The sequence below is a fragment of the Pteropus alecto genome, unplaced genomic scaffold (assembly GCF_000325575.1).
Source record: "Pteropus alecto unplaced genomic scaffold, ASM32557v1 scaffold276, whole genome shotgun sequence".
NCBI lineage: Eukaryota > Metazoa > Chordata > Mammalia > Chiroptera > Pteropodidae > Pteropus > Pteropus alecto.
Genome location: NW_006438074.1, coordinates 478,649 through 485,717, shown reverse-complemented (window position 1 = coordinate 485,717; position 7,069 = coordinate 478,649). Strand labels below are relative to the sequence as shown.

General features: G+C 47.2%; 1 long non-coding RNA gene across 1 annotated transcript in view; it reads left to right on the top strand.

Annotated features, from left to right (window-relative positions):
* The first annotated feature begins 3,517 nt into the window (after window positions 1-3,517).
* The window catches only part of LOC112482410, a 5,788-nt gene continuing 2,236 nt past the window's right edge, over window positions 3,518-7,069 (top strand). The window contains exons 1-2 of the long non-coding RNA XR_003047298.1: window positions 3,518-3,886; window positions 6,696-7,014. This is a non-coding gene — a long non-coding RNA (uncharacterized LOC112482410). The remainder of the gene's footprint in view (window positions 3,887-6,695; window positions 7,015-7,069) is intronic.

Sequence of the window (7,069 nt, the reverse complement as noted above, 5' to 3'; positions counted from 1 at the left end):
GAGATCAGGCTTGCAAAATGTTAAAGTTTCCGGAGTGAGGGATCTTATAAAAAGTGTAAATTATTAGTATTCCTTTCATAGGCCTTTAATGAATTATTGACCTGTCAATAATGAACCTGCCTCTTGCAATATTTCACTTCCTGTTTCTCAGCCTTACTGGAGTAACAGAACCTGCTCTTAAATTCTCCTGGAGTATTTTTGGAAGATTTAAAATTTAGTTACAAACAAACAAACAAGCAACACTACCTCCTTCCCAAACACACATGCACTCCTACGACTATAGTATCTGCATCTTTATCTTGACTTGGTATTGACTAGATTGATTGGACTTACTAAACCATTTGGATCATCAAAGCCTCAAGTGCTTAAGGTTAGCTAAAGTACCACAAAGTCCACTAGCTTATTAGCAGTAAATCCTCATGTAGGAAAGTGATTAGAAATAAATTATTTACTTGATGTCATTCTTGGTTGTGAAATCATCCTATCCATCTATAATTCCAGTTGCTATTGTGCAGAGTTTTTAAAATTTTTTCTCATCCACAATTACAGATTTTGACACTCTAATTAGAAACAAAGCAAAACCAACACTTACCTGCATATCAATCATTAAACTATTTAGTAATGAGGAACCCCTAGTTGGCTCAAGAGGATATTTGAAGATTGTTCCAATGTTCTCAATTTGCAGAATGGTAGAAGGAATTTTAAAATATTTAGTCTACTGTTTGAATCTGATTATTATACATAGTTTGTCCTATTTTCTAAAGTTTTTTTTACAAGGACAAAATATGTAACTTATGTAAAAGAGAAAACTGAAAAAACTAAAATCTGGAATATGTAATAAACAAACAAAATGGGTTGACAGATTTAAAGAAAAGTGAGGAATGCATGCAAAAAAGTCTGGTGAGGCTGCTCCTCTTCCATAATAGGTCCATATGGAAAAAAGTTTCTGGAACTGAGTCAATGACAAATCTCTACTGAGAAGTTCCTTACAGACTTACATGAAAGAAAAATATTTATATCTGTATTGACAGTGACTACAAAGAGACCTGGGTATAGTTCAGTGGCGTGGGTTTGGTTGACTTCACTTCTTGAACAAATTTGAGGATTAAACATTCACAAATGTTCCTAATATTTCCTGAACAAGGAAGTGAGATATTAGCACTTTTTTTTTCCAGTGCTGTATGTACCATTATAGCATCTGTCAGCCTTAACTTTAAGCCTTATAGAAGAATCAATATATTCTGATTTGAGAGTTTCCTCCACATGGTAAAAATAAATGTGAAATTTCAGTAACTGGCATGAAAAATTTTAGCAGTACCCAGGAAGTTTTCCAGAAACTAGAGCTTTTACATAATATGGAAGTTTTAATGTTTTGAAGGTTCAGTAAATTATGTAGTATACAAGAGTGAAGTCTAAATTACCCACTCAGAAGAGTAACCCTATAGCCCACATGTCTGGATCCATGGATGCAGATGGACAGATACACTTCATTTCTCCTGGGAAGTTTAGTTCTAAAAAGCTATCACTCAGAACAGACGGTTTTATGATTGTATGAAAAGAAAAGGAAAGATGACAGAGTTGCTATAAAGAATGAAAGGCCTTTGGAGTATTAACAGCTGAAAACATTAAGGCTTAAATGAGGATGTGAAACAAAAATCTGCTTAAAACTGTAAATTAAAAAAAAAAAAAAACTTGTGCAGAAGGTTTGAAGCATATGGACACCCACCCAGTTTGCAATGAGGGCAATGGGAGCCCCAGACTTTAGCTTATTAAAGATGACCTTTCCCCTCTCTAAAATTTCAAAGCTGACGTTTCAAGTGCTGAGCAGACTGTGTGCCATATGTAACATGACCTCAGCTCCACTCTGCCCGAGCACTGATGGCATCACTAATGAGAGGTGAAAGGTCCTTTTCTTGCAGCTTTTTCAGAAACCCACCAACTCTTGCCTGTGAAGTTAAGCCTCCTCCCGCCCCCCTTGATTTCAAGAAAACTGCATTTAATACACAGCTCCAAAACACGTTTATTACCGGTAGATTTGCTTATAGCCGTAGCCAAATGGCAGGATGTACAATCACATGCAGAAGAAAATATTTATTTTGACTCAGAAGGCAAAGGGATTAACAGAACATTGTATTAACCTTGCCTTTCATCTATGTTTTAAAGGGAAATTCTCCAGAGGCATCCACTGAAGTTCTATTTTTTTATAAAGAGTATCAAAGACTTTTAGGCGACCAGGTGTGTGTTTATCTGAGGGGAGGAGAGAAAGGGAAGAAACTATATTAGACGGGAAAGGCAGCTTTCACAAAGCTGCTTTAGAGACTGCAAAAAGATGTATGGGCAGGAGTCTGTTACAAGCATTCCTACCAGCGAGCTCCTCCCTCCCCCTCACCCCGCCTTTTTTTTTTTTCCCCCCTGCTTGGAAACAAAATAGCTTTTTTCCAAGCAGGTTGTTATCATATTCATGGCATGGTCAATTTCCGTTTGCCAAGAAAATATTTAGGTTGATCAAAGAAATTACAAAATCGGATGAATAGAAACAGACGTTCCCACAAGAGAAGCGGCTCTCAATGTGAAGAGGCATGCAGATTGAAGCCCACCCAGTTATTCCTAGGAAATAGCCTTCTTGCCAAAGGCGGAAAACAGGGCCACCTGGATTCCGCTGGAAGGCCTGCCTAGGAAAGAGCCTCGACTCCTCAAGAAATTCACACAGAGACTGGAGCTTGACACTGGTGGAGGACATGTAAGGAGATGATCGGTTTTCGAATCCATGTACAATCAGGAGGGCCTTCAACTACGTTCATTAACATAAAGGGACCCTTCAAGACTGAAGATGAGTGAGTTTGGGAACCTTTGGTTTTGCTTTGCGTGATTCATTACGAGCATGGAAAGACGAGAACACGTTATCTTTTGTAAATGACAAAGAAGTATGTACTTTTGAGATGAAAGAAAAGCAGTCTATTAATATAAATTCAGTTTTTAGATTTGTGAGTTTGGGTAGGGAATGGTTGATACTAGCTGGCTTCGAGACCCTCTGGTCATCGAGTTGTGCGCCCCGACCAACTGGTGACAGAAAATAAGAGGGTCTTCTATCTCTTCGTGGGTTACTGGGCAAGGTGCCACCAAACCAGGTGAGGCCACTTGCTACGGCGCTTGAATGTGAAGGACAGCCCGGCGTTGCGGTTCCCTCTCGCAGGACTCACGTAAAAGGGATCCCGGAAAGGGGATCCAGATTCCAACCACCACCGTTCGCCTCGGGCAAACAGGGGCATCTCGATCACCACTGAAGCGTCGCCGACTCTACTATGATACTTCCAGTTTTCCAAGGGAGAAAGCCAGGGGGGAATGGCCCTGGAAGGAAGGCAACTCTGAAGAGAGCTAAAGGGGCCAAAGAAGGCTCCCTTGCCGAGAGTCCTGCTGGGGGCTACGTGGCGCTGCAAGGCCGCGGCGGGCCAAACGGTTCCCCGGCTGTTAGCTGAGAATCCGTTCAGCCACCCTTGCCCCTCCCCGCTGCGCTCCCCTTACCCCCGCGGCTCAGCCGGGCAGATTTTTTTCTTCCTTTCTTTTTGTTTTGTTTCGGTTCCTGCCGGTCAGAATCTTTTGCCAGGAAGACAGCGCCCTCTCTCTGCTCCGCTGACCTCCCGCGCCTCCTTCTCGCCGCCGCCCTCCCGGGCCCTGTCCCGTCCTTCCTCACGCCCCAGTAACCTCCTCGGGGAACAACTCTAGAGAGCAGCGGGGTCCGACCTGCTAAAGTCCGGGCGCCCCGGGCTGGCCGGCCTGAGCGTCCGACTTCTGCCTGCTTGGCTGAGAGGAGCCGTCCTGGGCGAAGACGCGGCGCTGGGGAACTCGCGCACTGCCCCGGGGAGGGGTTCCTGGCGCAGCCGGAGGGGTAGGGGTGAGGCCGGGTTGGGCACGACCCGCTACCGGGCGGGGCAGCGAGCACGCGGCGCGATGAGCTATCCCGGGCTCTGGCGCTCCGGGAAGTGGCCGCGCGCGCGCACCTGACAGGCTTACCCAGGACCCCAGGTTGGGCAGGCGAAACGTGGGTAGGGGTGGAGTGTGAACTTGAGGAGAGACAGGGAAAACTCTTAAGGCCTTGTTCTGAGCCCAAAAGCGCCTCTTGCCGTCCGCCTGCTGCCTGGAAGCCTCACCCATGACCGCTTCCAGGAGGGCTGCGCCAAGCACGGCAACGGTGCTGGAAATGTTGCAAGCCCCAAGCCCAGGCGGGCGGGCCAGACGCGCGGAAGGAAATGGGTGAGTGGGCATCTTCCCAGCACCCTCCACCCAGTATGTCTTTCCCCGCAGCTCCGGGGACTAGTGCTTCAGACAAATTCCGCGCGGCCCTCTCGGGAGCAAAGACAGTCAAGTTTCCGCGAAAATCTGGATCCTTTAGAACCCAAACAGCGTACTCATGTGGAAATGCAAAAACATTTCCCATGGTGTGGATTTGCCCTGACGCTGATACAGGCCTGAGGTGCAACCACCCACCCACCCCCTCCCGGCGCCCAGGAGCCACAGGAAAAGCTCGCCTGGAGCTAACCCGGCTACAGAGTGCAAGTGGCTCCCAGAAATGCACTAATTGAGTCACAAACCACCCGTCGCCCCTAACAAAGCGATCCATCTCGGCAGCTCAGCGCTCAATTTGTCCGCAGCACTTTCTTCTGCAATTCAGAAGCATTATCTTGTTTTTAAAAGTATCGCGGCAGAAACGTGGCAATTATCCTGGGCTCGGGTTACGCTAAATGGCTTTAGTCTGAGAAATGGAAGAATACAAATCCTGAGAACGTGCTGATCGCCTCGCTGCCGGGCCTGGACCAGGGGTAGGGGAAGCGAGCGAGATTTCCGCTGGGAAGAGGGAGGTACAGCGTGAGTTCCCACTCTTGGTCCTCTCTCCCAATGGCACCAGCAGAAAGAAGTGTTGGGCCTTTGTTCGTAGAGGTTAAGGATTCTGAGCGATGGCCCCTCAGAAGTCAGGAGAGAAGGGGTCGTATCCCGACACAACCCGGCCAAGCTTCTGGCCTCAGCTTTGGGTCAGAAACAGGTTGGGAGCCTCAGGCACTGCTGGGGTAAGGTAGGGAAGAGAGGTCAAGGGTCAGCAGAGTAGATGGGGAAGAATCCAGGTCCTTTCGGGATAACTACACTAAAATTGTAAGGGTGGATAGTTTTGCAAGAAAATAAACAGGCGAAAAGAAGAGGCAGCTCTGAGGAATGGGGAGATGGGTTCACTCCTGAGCGAGGGGCCGGCCTGGCCCGGGAGCCGGGGCGGGCAGCGCAGGGTAAGAACCCAAGTGAGCTGGAGAGGCCGAGAGACCACGAGGCGTCTTCGTACCAGGGGGAAAAATGCTAAAAGAATCTTCATCTTGGTCCTCCAGGGTGCGTTCGGATCTGCAAAATGGGGAGAAAAGAAAAGAGAGTAGCGAAAGGAGTTCGGGTGCCAGCGTCCGGCGTGCAGTCGCCTTGCTCGCCCCTGCCGCCCAGCCCGCAGTGGTAGCCACGCTGTGCGCGTGTCTCTTTCTCCTTCTGCTCAGACCAGCCCCCACATCTTGAAGTAATCAGCCGCCGAGAAGGGACTCGTCCCCCTGGCATCTCAGGTTAAAGAAGGAGGTCCAGGAAAATGTGGTAGAGCCATTACAAGAAACCCGAGCCGCAGTCATCAGGGACTCCAATTGCCATCGCATTAGGATTGATTAGAGACCAGCAGTACCGTAATGACCCGGAAAGAAGGGCAGCCGGGGATTATTAATATCAGAATGTGGCAGAGTGGGGGCGTGAGGGGAGGGAGGGAAGAGCAAAGTGGGGAGGGAGACGTTTTAAGTTACTAGGATTTATATGTAAGTGCAGGCTTACCTGAGGAAACCGGATAGTCAATGAATCACGCAAACAATAAATCTAATTTCATCTAAAATTTCACGAAGCCTGATTTTTTTTTTTTTTAGAGGGCGGTGGGTAGTAAAACCATCGTGAAAACCTGGATCACATCTTAGTTTTTATAAACATGTAGTTACATAAATCATTTTAAGAATCCAAGTGAAGAGATGGGAAGGGTTGCTGGGTGTTCACTTTCCTTACCAATGGGCCTCTGGAAAAAAAAAAAAAGATTTTTGGAGTGTATTTTTGAGTCACTTTGGATCTTCCCCCCAGGGCTATGGGGCAATAGAGTGGACAGTTTTGCAGAATTTGAAGAGGAGTAATAAAACAAATTTTAATCGAAACAGTGATAACTGGGTAGAGGGGTTTTGTTTTGTTTTGTTGGAGAAACCAACGATCAGAATCCCTAAGAGATGTAGAGAAGAGAGTGGTTTGTCTCCTTCCTCGGATTGTGAGCCAAAACAAATCAGCCCCTGATGGTCTGGGCTGAAACGCAGCTCACTGGATAATTAACTCCATCTTTCCAGTCCACCCTAACTGTTTATTTAGTGTCACCCTGCATTACTGTCACTAGCACTTTCTTCTGAACAGGAGGAGCTGCAGGCTTTCACCTCCCAAAAGGAAATTCTTCTTAGCTTAGACAGATGCAGTATTCAGGATGTACATTAGTTGAGAAAAAAAGTTGATTGGAAACCCAATGGAAGATAAGGACTCTTGGAGAGTATCTTTTTTGAAAACTTGCCCTAAGGCGATACTAATAAAGAGAAGGGGACAAGAATGTCTTAAACTCTTCAGAATGAATTCTCATAACACTCTCCTTCACTTTGCAGAAAGGTGCTTGGCACCGATGTTGAGTGGCGTCTTCTGGCTCAAATCTGGCTTTTGGCGAGTCCCTGGGAGTGAACCTCCTGAAAGCACAGCTGAAGTCGGCCCTTTTCCCCTAACTGGCCAATCCACCTTCTTCCGCTCTAACCATGGGTGCCCCCATCTTTTAACGACGCCACAACGCAGTGTGGGGGGTTCCCACCGACTGACCCGACTCCCAGGCCCTGACTGAGTCCCCTGGGTGTGCGACATCAGCATGCTGTCTGTGAACCTCACAGCGCTTGATCGCAGATCAGAAAGAAACAGGCGCAGGAGCCTAGAGCCGTGAGTAAGGGAGGGTAACAAAGAAATAAAGAGATACAGAATGGGGGCGGGGCGG